The sequence below is a fragment of the Vicugna pacos genome, chromosome 13 (genome assembly GCF_048564905.1).
Source record: "Vicugna pacos chromosome 13, VicPac4, whole genome shotgun sequence".
Lineage (NCBI taxonomy): Eukaryota > Metazoa > Chordata > Mammalia > Artiodactyla > Camelidae > Vicugna > Vicugna pacos.
The window spans coordinates 14,274,344-14,296,051 of NC_132999.1; the positions used below are offsets into that span (position 1 = coordinate 14,274,344).

Here is a 21,708-nt window from a genome sequence, read left to right on the forward strand (position 1 = left end):
AGCAGGTGTGCAAACCTTCAGCCCACAGTGTAAACATGCACCTTAGCTTATTAATGTACTTTGCCAGAAGGACAAGCACCAAAAGCTGGCATCGCCATCCATGTCTTCTGCTGTGATAAGTACAAGAGGGCACTTGCAGTCTTTTGCAGCGTTATCCTATAAACACATACGCTGGGGCTGCCCTCCTCTCTGCCAGTAATTATATTTCTGTTTCCCTTTGCCCTTTCAGTGTGTCTGTATGTGTCTCTGAATCGTTGGTACATATGAGGGGTTTGTGTGAGTGTGCATGTGTGTGTGTGTGGTTAGTCTCTCTGTGTGTTCTTATGTTTGGCTGAATAATTCCCTTGGAGCACATCTCTCATTATTTGTCCTACTGTCTTTGTTGGCCATCATCTTTGTATGGCTCATACCAAATCTAAGTGCAGAACACTCTTTATATCATTGAATCAGTCTACTGCTTACAATTCTGGAGTGTTGGAGTTAGAATGGAGTATTAACTTATTTTACAGCTGACACAATTCATTAATAGAGAACCAAAATGTATGTTTGTTTGCTTACTGAAATTTATTGAATATAACTCATTCACTCAACATTTAACTAACCTACTATATGCCAGGAATTGGAAACAGAGTTTGTTTTTCTTAATCTCATTTTTAAAAGGTGCATGAAATACTATACATGTCTATTAACTTGAAACATAGCTAGTAATTTAAGTATCTTTTAATCTGTTGATGTATTGCCCTTGGTCAACTCTTTATAGAAAAAGTAAAGGAGAGGGGAGGGTATAGCTCAAGTGGTAGAGCGCGTGCTTAGCGTGCATGAGGTCCTGGGTTCAATCCCCAGTACCGCCTCTAAAAATAAGTAAATAAATAAACCTAATTACCTCCCAGCCCCCCAAAAAAACTCAACTAAATAAATAACATTTAAAAAAATAAATAAAGACTAATATATTTAAAAACAAAAAAAGAAAAGAAGTAAAGGATTTCCTCCCCTGCTCTAAACACAAAGTAAAAAATTATTGGTCAAAGAATATGTAGAATTAGAGATATTTAACAAAAACGATTAAGCTACGTTAATGCAAATAAATGCAAATCCATAATAGGCATGAACGTAACCAATTAACCTTAATGTCAAAGAACCGTCTTCTTAGAACAAAGGCAGAAAGGACAGTCCACCCTTGGCTCCGTTATTGGCTGGAGATGAGAGCAGAGCGTAGTCTGGGCCATACGGGGGGGCTTCTGTGTCTGTAAGGAAGACAGTCTCTGAGTTTGGGCTCAGGTAGAGCCCCAACTGCCTGCATGTGCCTCTGTCTTTGAAGTCGCCATGCTGGGCATACAGGCACAGACATCGTTTTAGGTGCATTAGTAGAATACCCTCCAGTTATTCAGCAGTGAGCCTAGAGAGGCGTGACGGAGAGAGGTAAGAAGCCGTGCGAACCAAGGAGCGGACGGAGAGGAGCTGCCACGCGGCTGCCGCGTGGGCTTCCGCTCCCTCTCACCGGCGCTCCTTTTTGATACGTGATTTTCAAAGCAGGTGCTATTCTTACTGCAATCACATTGTCACACTCCATTATGAGGAAGCAATTAAGCCCATAATAAGTTGAGGTGATGTTTTGTATTTTTTTTTTTTAATCTCACACAACCGTTGATTTGTTAGCTTTTGAAAACAGATAGGAATTTTTCAATTATACCCTGCAAAATACCTTTTCTCATTCTGAGTGTTTGAAAAGCAAATGTATCTTGGATCCAGTGCTTTTGTGTTTACAAATCTGGATATGATTTAGTAAGCTTTAAAGAGATAGCACACGCATAGTAAGGAAATCAGATTTACATAATTTTCTGCTTGCTTACAGAGCACAGCAGTTGAGATTATCTTTTATATTTGGGAAGACCGTTTTAATACGATAAGATGAAGTACCACCTACAGGACTCGTGATCTTGCTAGTTTGACTTCTTGAAATAAATTATGGGCTGATCTGTCATAGTGACTTGTAACATAAATTGCTATTATAATCTAAAGAAGCAATTCTAAAGGAGCCTGCTTTTTCACCTCATCTACATAAAAAGATTTCGGTTATTTTTACGTTTATTCTTTCCTCTGGTGCAATTTATTTGCTGTAACTTTTCATGGCAGGAACAACAGAAATCCGTGCTTTGTTCATTTTATCCCATTCTTCTGTTCATGCATGATGAGTTGCAAATAGCAGTTTAAATGGAGAAATGTACAAGTAAAAAAGTATGTTGGCTTTACTTTTCATATATTCAAAAAAAAATGTTTTTTAGGGGGATATGTGTGTGCCTTTTTCCCCACTGGAAATACATTGAGATTGTAACCTTGGGGAAATAGATGAGCCCAGGGCTTTAACTTTATCTTCTACACATTTTATTTATTTATTTATGTATCCTTGCAGCTTCAGTAGCTACTGTATATAATGAGTGTTATAGTCCAAACTTCTTTTAGTTCTGGGAGTGCGAATGAATGCTAGGGGAACAGGAGGTCACACAAAGCCAAAGGACTCTAGAGGCAGACCCTCTTATGAAATCGTGAGCCTCTGGGGAAGGTTTGATGGTTTTTTGTCCTGATTTTTGCTTTATGTTTTGTGAGCATTATGCTTGACTAAGCTTTCTGTCACTGTCTCTAAATTCTATTTGTCCACATTTGCCACAGTGCCTGTTTTCCATGTTATCTGTATTCATTATTGGCCCACAAAGGAGTTAGAAAATAAGCATGGTTATGTGCTTACTAGGATTAGTTATTCACTGATAAGTGTTCAGATTAAAGCATTTTATGTTTAAAACGTGGGAGAGTGCACCCAGGGCTCCTGGTCAAGCTTTCCTCCTGTACTCTGGATAGAGATTACGTACATGTACACATTATCTCATTCAGAGCTCAGCACGGAATTGGAGTAATCTTGGATTTATAAGTGGCTCATGATTATTTCCTTTTGACTCTTTGGAACAATAATACTGACCCCTTGGAGTCTCTGATTGGAGTCTTTTTATTTTATTGTTTGCAAAGGTGAGGAAAGGTTTGTAGAAAAGACGGAGAACAGACATAGCATAGGATTACAGAATGCCATCTTAACAAAAATTTGAATTAAAGATAGACAAATAGGTTCAAAAGGACATTTATTTGAAATTATAAAAGAAATTCTGCCTTGCCAAACCTTCCCATGCTTTTTGGGCCCCCTGCTCCAGGAAGAACTCAAAACAGTCCCGCCCACTCTGAAACACCCTTCCTGGTACTAAGAACACTTACTACAGGCACTGCTCATTGGATGCTCAGGCATTTCGCCTTGACCTATCTTTAGGTTTTCCATTTCTAACTTTTGTCTCTTTAACCCTTGCATTGCTTTCTGCAGTTGCTTGATATGTCACAGTATGAAAGGAGATCAATGATTGCTTTTGTTTTCTGTTGTAGCAAACAACTGCCATGAATGCAGTGGTTTAAAAGCAACACAGATTTATTACCTCACAGTTCTGTTCTGCAATCTTGAAGTACAATATAGCTCAACTGAGTTCTCTCTGTCTGATCTTACAAGGCTGAAATCAGGGCATCCATAAGGCTCTAGGGAAGAATCCACTTTCAGGTTCCTTTAGGTTGTTGTCAGGATCCAGTTCCTTGTGATTGTAGGACTGAGGTCTCATATCCTTGTTGGCTGTTAGAGGCTGCTCTCTGATTCTAAAGATCACTTGCATTCCTTAACAGGTGGGCCCCTCCATCCTCAAGCCAGCAAACAAGTCAAATCCCCTTCAGGGTTTTAGTCTCTTGATGTCACCTTCTGCCACCAGTGGAGAAAACTACCTGTTTTTAAAGAGACGTGAGACTATGTTAGGCCCACTTAGATCATCTCCATATTTTAAGGTCAACTAACATGGACTTTAATTACATCTGCAAAGTCCTTTCACAGTAATACCAAATTAGTGTTTGATTGATCAACCAGGGGATAGTAATCTTGGGAGATGGGGTAGGGGTACCTGTGATACCCAGCAATTCTGTACAGAGTGGGTACTGAATAAATATTTCTTAAATGAATCCATAAATGCATGCATGAATGAATGAATGACAAAAGACACTTTTAGAAATCAGATAGCTCACCACATCAATTACTGGTAGATGAAACTGAGCCTCCAAGTGAATAAAATTTCATTTTACCTGAAGAAGTAAGTTTGAGGCCATTACAGTTCACCTCACGGCCATGAGTGAGTTGACTGACCACCCGAAGATATCCCAGTCTTTGTTTAACAAATGACAACCAAGTTAAGAGAGATTTTTTTTTTCTTTAAAGATCTGATTATCAGCACCTGAAAATTATGCCCTGGAACAAAATTGCTTTTACAAACTGATTTATACGTGACAACTAGTTATCTCCTCTAGCACTCTCCGTGACCTATGGGTATTAACAACCCCATCCTACAGACAGAAAATTGAGGTTCACAGTACATCAGTATTTTGTTGAAGGTTTTAATTCTTTTTACTAAAATTTTCCTAAAGCAATTTACTTTGCAAAAGAAAAACAAAGGGCATAATTATGTAATCAGAGAACTAAATGAAGTGAAGAATTATTTAAAAAAAAAACAGTACTCTACATGCCTTGCCCAAATGTTTGATAATTATAATGCAATTGTTATTCTGGTCTGTATTTAACACTGGAAAGATGTCACCTCAGGAATTAAAACGGTAAGTTATCTATGTCAGGTAAAAGAGTCTAGTTTTCCCAGCATCACGTCTAACCAGTTGGAAAAGGACCAATGCTCGCTACCTACCTGTGAAGTGATCAAAAGGTAGTATCTTCAAATGAACAACATGCAATTAAACACATCTCTAATTAGCACCTAAGAAATAGTGACATTCTTCCCAGAGTTTTGTCATTTTTCCTTATTTTAAAAAAGCTTTTTAAATCTATTTCTTTCAAGATTCAGTGACCTGGAGATCTAACCACATTTACTGACTCAAGATTTCTTTTCTGTAACTTAAAAACAAATCCAAATGTAATCCAATGGTATAAAATGCACTTTAGGATGGATATGCAAAGGATAATTGGAATTACTGGATTCATATAATTTAATAAACATACCTAGGAATAGAAAAGGACTCAAAATGCCCGACATGAAGAGATGCATTTGCAAAGCTCTAAATTCAATATGTTTGTGTTTCTGCTGTTGCTTTCAATCAGGAAGTCCTCCTAGGTGGATGACTCTTCCCTCCAACATTGTTTAAGTTTCAGTGTCATTTCCACCACTCACCTTGCTTCTTCCCAGCCACTCCCTCTCACTTACAAAATCCCTTTCATAATATGTTCATATGATATTGCATTTAATTGTCAGCAAATAATAAAACAAGGCTTTCCATGAGTTATTTTTCTGCAGCTGCTAAGCCCAGATTTAGTCTAAGGCAGTGTGTACGGTCCTATAAATGACTTCGAGCTTGACCTCGGTCCCTACCTTTAGCATCAGACTGAAATTTCGTGGGAATTGTCACGTTGTTTCCTATGAGACAAAAATGGCATTAAGTTTGTCATAAAGAAGGAAAACATATAAAAATCATGATGACAAATTAAGAAATACTGAACTACTCAATTTGTGCATTTCATTGAACATTCTAAACCATACAAATTTGAATGAAGTTTTCAATACACAAATAAACCAGTTCTGTAGCAATAGATGCTGCCATTGTATATCAGACATTATGCACAGTGAAGCCAGCTGCATCAAAGAGACGGGGGAACTGGGATTTGCTTTCAATGTTAAATTGAAATTCAAAAAATTTATTATTATTGCTCCGTAATAAACAGGAATTCTGCTTAATGAAAAACTCTGTTTGTATTATTGGTGAGTTTCTTGTTCCTGATTCACATGTGGATAAAGCTGCTCTATTACTCTTTATAAGCTGACGGCTGCCATAATGCTTAAACTTAGCAAAGGCTCATCTTGCTCATATGTGAAGAATATCAGAAGAATAGTTTAAATAGGATAGACAAGAACTAGTTTAATATAGGAGGAGATTCTGGTAAGATTAGTAGGAACATGCACAGTGCTTATTACATTCTTTTTATATCCCTTTATCTTCAGGAAAAAAAAATTGTGTAACAATGAGAGATTAACATTTAATATCTTGTACCTTTTTGGTGAAGGGAGAAAATAATCATCTGTCTTTTCCAATTTTAAAATTTAAGAAGTACACCCAAGTGCAATTATGGTGCCCAAACCTTATTACAGTAAGACATGTTTCTAAGAATAAATAAGAAAGGAGATGACTTTACGGTTGCTTTCCTTAAGTTCTACACATAAGCTTGCAAGGGATTTAGAAATTCTTTTTGACCATTAGAATGATGCTGCATTTTCTTATTAATTGTGATAATTAAATTTAGTGTGAAATGGAAAATGTATATCAGAACACACGAATTTAAGCACAACTTTCTGATTTCATTAGCAATTACTTTCAGATATCAGTATACCAGGAAGGTGGAGAAATGTTACTGCACTAAAACCAAATTAACACATTTCTTGTCTTTAAACAAAGCTTTGCTCTCTAAGAATTTATGGTTCCTTTAATCCCGTTTTCATTTTTTAAGTTTTAAAGTCCTGACCCCAAGCATGAATAAAACTGAAGCTGGTCCTTCACTTGAAAAACAAAACTCCCGCATTTTATGCACAGATGTTCTAAATAACTTTCAGATTTTATGTGTGCCTTTGAGAATCTGGTGAATCAAGACGTAGTCTAGACATAGCCCCACCCACTGTGTCTTTGGTCCTATCTGACCTGGAGGGCTGGTGAGAACACCTGGAAACTGTGTGGCCCAGCAAAGCTCAAGCCAAAAGAAGGGCAGGCAGTGCTAACAGTTTACAGAGCAAAGCCAGCAACCCCATCAGACCAGGGAGCTCAGGGTGTGGGTCAGCTCGAGTTAAGACAACAAAGAGCTTAATGGTTTTAGAACTGCTTTTCCTGCTGAGCCTGGGCAGGGAATCTAATTCATAACCCTGCTCATCACTGAATGTGGCCTTCAACCTGCCCAATCAGGGACCCTAACCAGAGCACACAGGAAGCTACACAGCCCATCCAGCAGTCCTGTGTGCAGAGGCACTTGAGCAGAGAGCACAGCCCACGGCTTTCCCTGAGCACAGAGCAGAACTGGTGGTCTCACGTGACCAGGGAATTCAGGGCACGCTCGGCCTGATTCAGGCCCTCAAACAACAACTTGTATAGGGCAGGGCAGGAAGGCTAATTCACAGCCCCACCTATTACTAAATATATTACTGACCAACTAGTAAGTCTGACCAGAGAATTCAGGGAACCTCGGAGCACATCTTATAGCTTCTCTTGGGTAGGGAACCAAGCCAGCAGTCCTATCCAAGTGTTCTCCGCCAGTGCAACACTCCCCAGTCCCCGTCCTCAAAGCTCAAAGGGTTGTCTCACCCAACATAGACCCTAAAGCGAACCCTACATACTCAAAGACATTTCCAGCAGGCACACCCGAACTGAGCTGACTGGTCAAAACCTTTCTCTGCCAAAGCAAAAGTTTAAAGAGGGCCCCCATCACTCAAATGCACAGATACTAATGTAAGGAATCAAGGATCATGAAAAATCAGGCAAATAAGACAACACCTCAGGAAACTAATAAAGCCCCAATAACTTACCCTAGAGAAATGGAGATCTGTGAACTGTGAAAGAATTCAGAATAATCGTCTTAAGAAAGTTTAGCGAACTGTCCGAAAACACAGACAGACAACTAAATGAAATTAGGAAACCAATGCATGAACAAAATGAGAAGTTTGACAAGGAAATAGCAACCATCAAAACTAACAGAAACAAACAGGTATCTGAGAGTTGAAAAACACAGCAGCTGAACTGAAGAATTCAGTACAGAGTTTCAAAAGTAGACATGACCATGCAGAGAGAGGATCAGCAACCTGGAGTACAGGACCCTGGAAATTAACCAGTCAAAGGAGCAAAAAGGAAAAAGAATGAAAAAAGGAGTGAAGAAAGCCTACAGGAATTATGGGACACAATGAAAAGAGACAATATTTACAAGAGGGGAAATCCAGAAATAGAAGAGAAAGAGTAAGGGACAGTAAGGATGCTTAAAACAATAATGGCTGAAAACGTCCCTGACCTGGGAGGAGAAGCGGGCAGCCAGATCCATAAGGCCCAAAGAGTCTCAAATAGTTTGAACCCAAATAGGGCTATAGTGAGGCACATTATAATTAAATTTTCAGAAGTCAAAGACAAGGGAAGACTTTTAAGATCAGTAAAAGAGAGAAATTATATGCAAGGGAACCCCCAGAAGATTATTGGCAGATATCTCAACAGAACTTTTTCAGACCAGGAGAGAATGGGGTGATATATTCAAGATATTGAAAGAAAATAATTGTAAATGAAGAATTCTGCACTCAGCAAAGCTATCTTTCAGAAATGAAGGAAGAATAAAGACTTCCCTGAACAAACAAAAGCTGAGGGAGTTTATTACTAGACCTGCTTTCAAGAAATGCGAAAGGGAGTTATTTGAATAGCAGTAAATTAACATCATAAAAACACAAACAGGTAGCGTAAATCTCACTGGTAATGGTAAATACATAGTCATAATTAGATTCTACAATATAGTAATAGTGGTGCGTAACTCACGGCTCTAGTTTAAAAGTTAAAAATAAATAACCCAATTAAAAATAGGCAAAGTACCTGAATAGACATTTCTCCAAGGAAGATATATGAAAGGCAAAGAGGTATGTGAAAAGATGCTCAACATCACTAGTTATTAGGGAAATGCAAATTAAAACCACCATAAGATAGAACCTCACACCTGTTAGAATGGCCAGCATCAAAAAGATAAGAGATAACAAATGCCGGCATGGCTGTGGAGAAAAAGGAACCGTTGTATTCTGTCGGTGGGATGGTAAAGTGGTATAGTCACTATGGAAAACAACTTTGGAAGATCCTCAGAAAATTAAGAATGAGAAGATGGATGTTAGCTGATCCTACTGTGGTGATCATTTTATAATATATGTAAATCAAACTATCAGGTCATATACCTTAAACATATACAGTGATGTATGGCAATTATTTCTCAACAAAACTAGGGGTAAAAGGATGCATGGAGTAGCTCTCTCTTTTGACTAATAACGGCTCATAGGAGGAGCAAGAATGTTTTGCATGTGACAAGAAGAGTGAACCAAGTATTTGCTGACTGTAAGGGTGCACTGTCATAATCATTAAGGCTATTAGACAAATATCTTGATTATGCTTGTTCTGAGAGCTTGGGAGGACTGCATTTTTCCACCTGCTTTGAAGATAAGTATGGCCAAGTGATTTGTTTTGTCAGTAAAATGTGTTAAGTCAGGGCAAAAGAAAAAAGAAGAAAAGAAATATTATGCGCTTCATATGCTTGATACATGAAAAAAGAACACATAAGGAGAGATGCAAATGAAACATATACCAGCTATAGATCTTGGAAATTATTTCAAACTTTGATATTTCAAAATAATTATGTCACTGTTACCATGTATATAGAACAAATTCATTTTGTATCTTATTGGTTGCCGTGACTAAAGTGATACATAACTGTTATATAATTTACTAGACTATAAAATTATTTTGATCATATTATATTTAGAAACATTTTAAGGTTGTATTTGATACATTCAATATTAATAAGCAAGTGAGAGTTATAAAAACCTGAAACAAGATACTAAATAAATTAACGTGGGCAGTTCAATGTTCCAGAAAGGACACCAGACTCAAAGTCTAGAAACTCTCATTAATTCCCTGTGTAGCTCTTTCCTCTGTAGGCCTTAGTCCCTTCTGGCTTTAAAATGACATAACCCTAAAACCTCTTTCTCTAACTAGATTTCGGATTTGATTATACTTTGACAAAGGCTAATAGAGTCTCAAAGTTTCTTTAACCCTGGAATTCTAATAATATCTGATTTGGTGAAAATCATCACTTTTCTTCTAGAGTAGAATGTTTTGTTTCAACTTGACTGTAAATTCCTCAAGGCCCAGGACTAGGTCTTGTTCATCTTTGTATAATCAACAGACCACAATGACTATCACAGAGGAGATGCTCAGTAAGCATTTGCTGAACAAATGTGATTACTGTTATAAAAATCAGTTACTCTGAAGTTACTCATTTTATAACGTATTTAAGACTGGTTTTCCAGGTTGAGGTTTAAGAGTACATATTTAGGTTAAGAATAACTGAAAACACTGCTAAAGTAGAGGAATCTCTCAGTAAAGACTTTCTTTGTCTTAAGAAATGACAAGGCTTCTCCTAGTGTCTTATGATCAAAGGAACTGTGGATATAAACTCAGCTGATAGACTGAAGAACTTCTCAGTGCAGGCCCAGGAAGTCTTATTTCAGTTACAGTCAAAAACTCTTTCAAATAGTAATGTAAGTGGCCAAATCTGCAATATCTAAGTGAGGCAGAGCTAAGGTCTTCTGACATAGTAGTTGAAAACACTCCCACCTTTCTTCTAAAATACCTTGATTAGTGTCCCAGGGAAATTATAAGCAGTGTATTGTCTTTATTTCTTAGAAAGAAAATTACTGATCATACTGTATAATCAACATGAATCCGGATTGCAGAATATTTTCGTTGCTAGAAAACACAATGCAAATGTATTCATCTTTTCTTTTCCATCTTTCGCATAAGAATTCCCTGAAGTGTGATTTTTCTGTGCATGTCCCCAAGTTCCTTTCATAGACGTTCTATATCCCACTTTCCCATTTTAGAAGTTGGATCACCTTGGGCAGAAAGTGTAAGGCAAGCTGGACACCCAAGAAAAGAGCACTTTGATGTTGTCGGGGGAGGAGTATTTTATAGCTGAAGTCATAATAAAAATATAAGAACCATGAGTGCTTTGAAATATTTAAGAAATACAATAGAAGACAGAACTTTCATTAGGCAATGTGGTTGGTGTGGCAAAACCCAAAATGATGATAGTGTAAAACAGTGGATAATATTCCTGGGATAAAAATCTATGAGGAAAAAAAATTATCAGATTTAATTAAGATTTTAAGACCCCTTTTTCATTTGTAAGGGTATGTGCCTGGTAACAGTATAATTAATACCAACCTCATAAAAGTGATGCAGCTGAATTATCGTGAGCCAAGAAAAGTGGAAGCAAAGAGATAGGATAACTGTTTACTTTCGATCGATTTACTTATCCAAAATTAATTTATTGCACACCTACTATGTGCAAAGCACCATGCACTCTGGGAAATATGAAGTTGCACTGGACACAGTTTTGATAACCTCCAGTCAGAATGGCCATCATTAAAAGTCCACAAACAATAAATGCTGGAAAAAGAGAGAAAAAGGAACCTTCCTATACTGTTGGTGGGAATGTAAATTGGTGCAGCCACTATGGAGAACAGTATGGAGATTCCTCAAAAAACTAAAAATAGACTTACCATATGATCCAGCAATCCCATTCCTGGCATATATCTGGAGGAAGCTCTAATTCGAAAAGATACATGCACCCCAATGTTCATAGCAGTACTATTTACAATGGCCAAGACATGGAAACCACCTGAATGTCCACTGACAGATGAATGGATAAAGAAGAAGTGGTATATACATACAATGGAATACTACTAAGCCATAGAAAAGAATGAAATAATGCCTTTTGCAGCAACATGGAGGGACCTGGAGATGATCATACTAAGTGAAGTCAGTCAGACAGAGAAAGACAAGTATCATATGACATCACTTACATGTGAAATCTTAAAAAATGATACAAATGAACTTATTTACAAAACAGAAATAGACTCACAGACAGAAAACAAACTCATGGTTATCAAACAGGAAAGAAGGGGCAGGGATAAAATAGGAGTTTGGGATAAGCAGATACAAACTACTGTATATAAAATAGATAGACAACAAGGTCCTACTGTGTAGCATAGGGAGCTACATTCAATATCTTGTAATAACCTATAATGATAAGGAATATGTAAAGTAATATATTTGTGTCTAACTGAATCACTTTGCTGTACACTAGAAACTAACACAACCTTGCAAAGGAGATTCAAGGGAGGGGCAAGTAATGGTTAAAGGGTCAAGTAAGTTATCACAGAGGTAACCCTGGAACTAGCTTCTTAAGGAGAAGGAAAAATATGTTCCATAGCAGCTGGAAAACTGGCAGGAAGTGGAAGAGGGTGATTCCGAGTAGAAGAAACAGGAATTGCAGCCCGGGGTTTAAAGGGTGCACTTTGCTCAGAGTATTGTGATCTACTTAGCGTACTCAGAGAGATTACATATGAAGACTGTACCCCAGCACAGAGAACAGCTCACTGGGCATAGTAAATGCTCAATAAGTATTTATAGGTACTCAAGCATCATTTGTGTAATGAATGAATTTTCTGATCGGTACCTTTAGAGCCGTGCTTTTTACAAGGAGCGTATTGTTGGTGTGGTTACCATTTCACAGGTATAGGACTTTGAGGTACACGTAGCTGGATATTTCCTTTTGGGCCAAGGTAGAGGCTTACATTGGTATATCTTGTATAAATACTAATGCACCTTAAAAGCTACCATTTAATGAACACTTAAATTCGTGCTGCATTAAGCACTTTACCTAGCTGGCTCGGTTACCTATCACAGCAACACTATGAGGAAGACACTTCTGTCCTCTTTGATCAGCTGGAGAAAACAGGGCACAGAGGTGCTAAGCGGGCAGTGGTGTTCTTGGTTGTTACAAATATGGTCTCCATCCATAACTAACAAATTCAGATAGGAATTACAGACAAGAGGGGTTCTTTAATGGTTCTCTTGGAGTGAGTGAGTGAGTGTGTGTGTGTGTGTGTCTAACTCTTTGTTTATGGTATGATGTCTTCAGAGACATCAAAGAATACAAGATTCTTCCTTTCAATGGACTAGAACTGACCTCCCTTTGCAGTGGTCATCAATGTTTTCCAGTCCTGGATTGTTGTCTGATGATATTACCTTGTCTATAACACTGCTTTCTTCTTCTTGAGCTTTATAGTGAAGCCTCACTGAACTGCAGAAATTAAAATAATTAACCAGTAGCTCTCTGTAATAAATATTCTGACAGTGCCAATCACTTCATCGAATCCTGTGAGTGGTACAAAAGTAAATGAAATACAACCATTGTTTTCAAGAAACTTAAACTCCACTGAAGGAGAGGGACACCAGAGTGGTAAAGTGTAAGTAAAAGCAAATGGCTGTGGGAGAACAGAGGAGCTGGCAGCCGACTGTCAACTAGAGCTAGCCGGTAGTTCCACGTGGGAGTGGAAGCACAGAGATTCAGCGTACCTGAGTGCTTGTCACCATTTTTGCCTCTAAACTTAAGCATGTCATTCAATCTCCACCAGCCTCAACTCCTCAGCTACAGAAGTGAAGGTTTGCACTAAAGGGTCCTCAGTACCCCCTTAGAGTTCTGGCAGGTTCTAACTTTGTGAGCAGATTGCGTTTGAGATGGGCGTTGAAAGATGGGTAACTCTCCCAACCGGAGAGCTGCAGAAGCCCGTTCTGAATGAGGGCAGAGTGTGAGCTAATCTGCAAATGCGGCAAAGGCCTGGGCACATTCTGGGAACGGAGCGCCTCCGGGCCCTGGGTGCCTGCCCGTTAAGAGAGCAGCCAGCCAGAGGGATGGAGAGGTAGCTTTGGGAAAGATGGTATTGAATTCCATACAAAGGCATTTGGATTTTATTAAGGTTTTTTTTAATAGCCAAAATATAATGGCAGTGATTAGAGAATCATTGAGAATAACTGAAAATCAATCTGGGGCATAACAAGTGGAACAATTTAAGTAAATCAGAACTACAGGGCCAGATAATCACTGGTCTTTATTGCATTTGAAAAGCTAAGAAAAAAACTGGAAGGTGAATGGAATATTCCAGAAAAAAAAAAGATAATCAAACCTTAAGAGATTCTTTATCCTTGATGCTAAAAGAACACTGATAAAGAATAACAGAAAAGAAGCTGGTTTGGGATAACCTTCCTAATGCAAAAGCTGAAAAGAATACAGTTTAATAAACAAGAGAATTTGATCATAAAAGTTTTAAGTTGAAACACTTACATAAAAACTAAAATAATTTCACACTCATATAGTTCCACATATATCATCCTACAAACTCCTTCAACTTGAGAAAATGTTTACCGGTTTGCAATTTTACCCATTTTTTACCACACTAGCAATGTCACATTGATGATACAGCTGATGGCAGTGACTATTAGTGACCTTAAGAACACAGCTGGGTTTCTATTTTTATTTCTGTAAAACCCTCTTTCTTCAGCTAGACGATGCTTTAAAGGGCCAGACTAAAATCTATATAGTCAAGGCAATTTGTATTGTGTGTTTGTGTATGTGTTCACCAACAAAGCCAGTCTTAAAAACACATTTCCACACTTCCACCCGCAGGTACACGAAACATGTAATGACACTTATAAAGAAACCCATTTGCAAACCAACCTGGAACGAATAACTGGACTTTGCCCAAGTGCAAAGAACCATTTCAGGTTAGACAAAATTGCCTCTCTTGGCAACACATTTCAAAACAGAGGGACTATAGATTCATGTAAATCACTTCTGATTTGCTAAAAATAGAATAAACAAAAATATCTGACAAACTTAAAAGATACTGATGAATAATACAGGCTTCCCAATTTTTTTCAGTGACTGTGAAAGACAGAAAAAAGGCAGCAGAATTTGTTTCTATTTGGGTGATGGCTTACTTTTTCTCTTTCACTCAAATTAGAGGTAATAGTCTCAGAGAGTTTCATCTGGCTATTTGCAGAAAAAAAAGGTGTTTATCTACAAGTAGGCAGATTTCTGAATATAGGTAATAGCAGAGACAAATATATGTTTAAAATTCCTAATATAGTTGATGCTGAGCAAATAGGAATGCCTACTGTGAACTTTGGCAAAATGGCTATTCAGTAGGCAGAAAAGGGTTCAAGGATGATGGTCTGCCAGAGACACAGCTTAGCAGTTGCTAAGAACAAACTGGCAGGTAATTCCACGAGTCAGAAAGAGAAAGGAGTGGTGTGAGTTCCATGGCCATTCTGCTCATCGTGTGTAACACAAAACGGAGATCTTTTATGTGAAAATAATTATCTTACAAGTTTATGCTTGTGAAAGCTCAGTTTGTAAAAGATGTTGGAACTTCCTGAAGATAGGCATTTGGTTTTTGACAAATGAAAAAGTGAACATTTTTGTTAGAATATGTATCTAAATACGGATTTCTATAACCTTAGGCCTCTCATTTGAGAAAAGTGCACTAATGTGCACTTTTATCTCCTTCCAAAGGAGATAAAAAAGAAGGCTGACTGGCAGGAGTTAGAAGTCACTTATCCAATCCTTTCTCTTCCCAAAGTCGAGTGACGCTAGCTGTGGTAGGGCTCACAAGTTACGCCTTACTCTACAGGTCAGAGAGCTGCTTGAGAAGAGGACGAGGCTATGTTTGTTTTTCTGTATTCCATGAAACAGTGTATAGCACAATACAGGGGTGCTGAGTAAAATAATCGGAAAATCTATACATTGGTAGCCCTACCACAGGACAACCATGCCACTCAGGCATTTCCCAAGCCCAAGCCTGGGGGAAGAAGTAGCTCCTGGAAGGTCTGCAGTATGGGAACAAGTGGTATCCACACAAACAAAGCTCTCCCCCCAGACACCTCTGATCCCTGGGTGTGAGATGGTAAATGAGAAGACATGGTTTGTGCTGGGTCTTTAGTGCAGTACATCCCATCTTAGGGTGTGGGCCATTTTATTGCACAAGAAATAGCACAGGAAGGAATAATGAGATGATGTCACCGGTGCTGAGACTTGCCCAATTCATCCAAACGCTATAATCAAAAGCTGTGCATCCGGTTGTAAAGCAGATCCCATCCCGGGGCTCCTCTCCTTCTCTCGTCTCCACCCAGTGTTTAGGCAGAATTAAGTGATACAAAAAATGTAGGTGTGATCTGAGCCTCTGGTGTTTTATTCCTAACACCTGCTGCTGGTATTAAGGGGTGGATATTGCTAAAGAGAGAATTAAACCATCTTTCAAGCAAACTCCTCCCACTGTATGTAATGAGACAGAGTTGCACTGTGTTTTGGATTGAATCAATGGTGCGTAATTTCTCAGTAAACTAATATGCACTCTGTTTTGAATCCATGTTAATCACTTTCTTTTATTTGAAATCTAATTTAGGTGTAAATCATTCACTTCCCATTAAGGTTTACGCTTCCTCAGTAAAATGTAGGTTGAGGCCAGGTTTCTCTTACGGAAGCGAAGTTAATGTAGCTAAATAACTCCACCTAAGATTCCAACAAGAGTCTTAAAAATATGACTCAAGCTAGTTTAGCTAAAACTTGAGTAATTTAAGGAAATTGCCTAGGCAAGTAATTGGTATTATACCAAACTAAATATTTCACAGTTACATTTGCTTTTTCCCAAAAATAAAAACTGGAGCAATACAAGGGAAAACTGCCAAGACTGAAAATAATATGCAGCAGCTGTAAGTAATTGGGAGTGATAATCATAATTAGACAAGATGTAAGATATGTATTAAAGCTCAGATTGGAGCTTCCTGTTGGCAACTGGGAGAAATCCCAAAGGCCTGGACTCTACACGCAGCCCACGCACTTCTGCTTCATGCCCAAGAGCCTCTCTGAAACCAGACTTGGCGTCAGCTCAGCCATGAAACCACTCCCACGGCCATGCGCCATACTGTTCCCCTTGGGGAAACAGGGAGGAAAAAGAAGAACTCAAAGAGGTCATACTCCCTGCCTTCTAGGAGCCTGCAGACCAAAAGAAACTGGACAATTATCTAGCAGTAACTGGCATTAAATAAAAGTCCTCTGAAAGAAGCCAAGATAATGAAGAGAATATTTCTGTAAAATAAAATGGAGGACAGCCTTGTAAGACCAGAGGAGCACTGACTTAACCACGTGTAGATTAAGAATGAAGTAAAATATGCTTGTTCTACAGAAAACATCTCAAGCTAAAGAGAAAGCTCTATGGGGACAGGAGCCATTTCTGTTTTGATCAGTGACTCAGAGAATGCCTCACATGTAGCACACACTGAATTTGCTAAATGAATGAGCAAATGAGGAGTGTTTAGCTAACACTTGAGGGAGTGTTTATCGTGCGTTAGATGCTATACTGGGTGCTTTAAACGTACTGACACATTTAATCTTGATGATCACTTTTGAGCTACTACCAGTTCTCATTTGCAGATGAGAATGCTGAACTCAGCACAGTTAGGAAACGCGCCTAGGTTAGTCTGGGTAGAACGAGGTGGGGCTGGACTCTGAACCAAGCTCACCCGGATCTACAGTCCATGTACAATGAACATTTTATCTTAAACTAGAACGCCTTTAGCTTTACTCAGAAAATGGGAAGAATAACAACCAGCCTTTTCTGTTGTTTGTTCTAAATTCTCGTCTATAAACCACACCGAAGTGGCCTTCCTGACATACCTCATTTCATTCCTCCTTTCTCTTTTTCTTCAATAAAGTGGTGAACTTGAAAGCATCTAACACATTCCTCAAAGGCTGCATATTCTCATTCTCTCTCTGTTTTAAATCTTCACCCTTCCCTTTTCTTTCTCCTTTCCTTCTCAATTTAAACATCTTTCTTCCTTCTTCTCCTCGAAACCAAAGACAATGAAATAGGTAGTAGGAAAGAAATAGAACAGTTTGACACTTTGCCTTTTAAAAGCAAGAAATCACAGAAACAACTACTGAAATAGAGCACTTTATCAAAATGATCTTCAATTAGACAAATGCATATTTAGGAATATTTTTGCACATTTAATTCAATCTGTTAAACATATTTGATATGAGATACAAACACACACATGACAAGGAGGAACATTACATAATTTCAATATGCTTATAGTCCAGTGGATTATATATATATATATCTATATCTTTCTACATATATATAATATGTATATATTATATATATTATATAGAATTTCTTCTAAAAAAGGAAAGATTTATGAAATCAGGTGTAACCAGGAGACTAACAATTAATATTAGAGAGATTAGGGGGGCTTCATGGAGGAGATGGTATTTTAGATCTTTAGGGAAGAATAGGACTTTGAATAGGTGGAGGAGAATAGGAAGGATGGCCATTTATAGGCTTAAGGATGTAGCATGTGCAAATGACAGGGAATACTGGAAATACTCTGTATGTTTAGAAAATGGCCCATGTGCGTGGAGATAAGAGTGTGTCTGAGTCTGGATAAGTTGACTGGATCCAGATAACAGATGTCCCTGAGCGCTGAGCTACACAACTTTGGCTTCCCTCAATAGGCAGTGGAGACCTCTGAAGGTTTGGGGTAAATGTAGGCGTCTACTCTTGGCCATGCTAGTACAGTCTACTGTCCGAAGAAAAATCAAGCTTATATTTAAAAATATCAGCTAGCCTCTTCTGCATAAAACTATCCTATGGTTTCTCATATCACTCAGAAGGAAACCAAACCCCTCACTGCAGCCCAGCTACACCCGTGATCACACACCCTCTCCCTCCTAATGTTACTCAGGGTGAGCTGCAGAACGATATTCACAAGCAACTAAAAACATGGCAGGAAACACACAACAGATCTGACCCTTCCAGAGGCACAGCTGGATGTCTCCTAAGAAATTCAGGACTATATTTGAGGGCCCCGGATTCATCTACATTTCCTGTCTTTTTCTGTAAGAGGATGGTGCTACAGAGTTCGATGCATGCTCTTGCCCTATGTAATGTGCCTCATGATCTATCTTCCTGGTCCTGCTCAAATGCTAAAGGAAGGTATTTCGACTCTGTACAGGTCTTAGAAGGTAAGAATGAGCCCAAAAGTAGGGAGGGAAGAAAATAAAATATGGGTCATGAAAGACAGTATTATTCTGAAAAAGGAAATCAAGATTTGTGTCCGCTTATGTGTTTATGGCGATAGTATTGGAAACGGATATGAACCTTAACATCATTCAACAAATATGTATTGAACACTTACCAAGTATCATACTCCACTTTCTGTACCAATGATAAAAGATACATAATAAATCTTGACTTGAAGCCATTCTTGGTCTAATGGGGAAAGACAGATATGTAAATATGATGCAATAAACATGTAAATTCGATATTAAATATAATACCAAATTAATTTGTCATGTGGGATTTTTATGATATATGACTTGGCATTAGATATCTGACCTCACATTCTCTTAACTAACTTTGGTTTTTATTCTTTGGCCCACTAATTGTAGCTACTCTATATTCTATAGTCCATTTTCTATAATAATTGCAAGCTAATGATGCAGCAATAGGCTCCTACTTTATTTTAGGACTAATGGAAGTGTTACATTCACAAACAACTAGAAAATACATCCATTTGAGATATCCATGGAAAAACATACTGTTAATTGCAAAGTAATATTTAATTTTTAAGTACATTATTGATAGACCTTTTTCATGTCTAGGACAAGAGGAGGCTGAGTAGAAGATAAGGCATATTGGGGGGAAAGATGGCATTTAAGGTATATGATAAAAAGGAGTATATATAAGATAAATGAAACTGAGTAAGGAAAAGACCTTACCTACTTTATTAGATATTGTATTCCCAGCATTTAGTAGTTCCTAGTACCTAGTTCAATACATATTTGATGAATAAATGAAAGAAAACAAATTGGTAGGTTCTCTAGCTCATAGATGAGTGGCTTGCTTCAGAAGAGATTCTATTTTGTAGGAGAGATATATTTCTTTTAACACTGACCTATAGATGTATTTAATTGAATTGTTTATTAAACAGATATCTCTTGAGCATCCACTATGTACTAGACCTTGACAGACTTTGCGTCCGGAAACCCGATGATAAATAAAACATGACCTAGGAGGGTTTACAGTCTGGTGAGAGAAACAGATATGTACACAAATATTTGCAACACAGTCTGTATAAAGAGGAATATATATTGTGACCTAATGACACAATAGGGTAGTCTGCTCAGCATGTTGGAGAAGGAGAGGGGCTCAGGAAAGACTGTCCCAAAAGTGCATTTTAAAGGACAAATAAGAAGTTTTGAGAGTCCTTTATACTCTACCCACTTAATGTACTATTTAATTTGTCATGATAATAAAAATATTATCTTTGCTTTGTGTACTTGGCTTTTAAGATCTATTTCTTATTTATGAAATCATTTTATGTGCTTTGCTTGTTATTAGTCCTTTATTATTATACTGGGTTTACTGCACTCAAGATTCTTCCAAAACAACAGCAAAAATAACTCTGAAATCGCTGTCATTGAGAAGGTAACAGACCAATTAAATATTTATTTATATTTAAAAAAGCCCATCATACTAGGTCTCGAACAAGAGGAAATAATTAAAAGAGTTTCATGGTTTTAAATTAGACTCCTTATATATCAAAACTTGAAAAGCTATCTGTTCAACAATAGACTTATTTTCTTCATCATTTTCTCATTGTTTAAAACTCATTTGTGATGCAAATAGAAGCACCAAATAGTTGATTTTGCTCCGTGTTTACTAAAGAGTGGTAGTCTCAGCCCTTGAATCTCACTCACATGGAATCAACCTGTTGAAATGCCAAGGAAACTCCCTGCTGGCAGAGACCAATGCATCTTTCATCTCCTTTCATTCTTAGAGTCGTAAACAATGTAATTTATTCTTCTAGTAACATGAAAATACAGTCACTGACGAAAGTCCCATTAAAAACTAGCTGCTGGTGGTAATTCAAACTCAGTGTGACTAAAACTGCTCCTGGATTTGAGTTACGAATTTGGGGGTGAAATAGTATTTTTTTTAATTACATTATTCTACCAAGATACAGTGCTTGAAATCTAGGTTTCACTAAGAAAGGCAATTAAAAGTATGTTGGTGGAGCTTTTTATTATTACTATTACTATTCTTAGGGTAAATGAGAATCAGTCTCAAGCAAAGCTGAACATGCCTGCGATGTTCAGTTTCTGGAACCCAACTTAATTCGCATTCAAAGAGGCAACTGTCCTCTTGTGGAACGAAGTGGAATCCATTCTGTAGACTCCCATGGTATCCCAAACTTGGTGAATCTCTAGGTGAACTCTCTCAGTGAAAATTCAACTTGACTGTTAGCCAAGTACCAGATGAGCTTGTCTATGTATAAAACTATGATCTTTCTGATGTATAAATGTAATCATACAATTCAACAGCTCCAAATTCTCCAAAATCTCTTTCAGTATAAAAAGCTAAACCTTTTTTCATTACAGTCGAGGTCATTCTCTCTGCCTAGAGTTTCAGTTCTCTCCACTCCAGTCCTCAAACTTCATATTCATCAAGACTTACCTGCTTTTAGATCCTAGAATACATGCCATGCTCGCTCTTTTCCTCATCCCTTTGAACATCTTGTTTTCTTTATCCAAATGATGGTCCCCTTTGGTAAAAATCTCTGTTAAAACATCCTTCCCTTACCCAGGCAAATTTAAATACACAAATTTTCTGTGTCACTGCAATTTGCATATGCAATTGTAATATTCCTAGGATTATTTGAATATCTTTCCTTGCCTCAAAAAAAAAAAAGATTGGTAGAGAGAATCTCTACTTTGTTTTTCCAGCATTTAGTTTAGTATTTGGCCAATAAAATAGATCCACAAATAGATGCATGCATATATGCATAATATCACTTAGATGTGGAATCTAAAAAAGCAGAACTTATAAAAACAGAGTAGACTAGTGGTTACCAGAGGCTGGAAAGACAGGGAAAGTGGAAGGATATTGTTTAAGG

General features: G+C 37.8%; 1 protein-coding gene and 1 long non-coding RNA gene across 2 annotated transcripts in view; one reads left to right on the forward strand and one right to left on the reverse strand.

Moving 5' to 3' along the window:
* Positions 1-21,708, forward strand: part of NEGR1 (neuronal growth regulator 1) — a 769,326-nt gene that overhangs the window by 743,096 nt on the left and 4,522 nt on the right. The window lies entirely within an intron of this gene.
* Positions 3,112-21,377, reverse strand: LOC140700600 (uncharacterized). Its single transcript, XR_012079026.1, has 4 exons — positions 21,270-21,377; positions 18,949-19,022; positions 5,445-5,489; positions 3,112-3,804 (listed from the first exon to the last, which is right to left on the reverse strand). It is a non-coding gene; the product is annotated as an uncharacterized lncRNA (long non-coding RNA).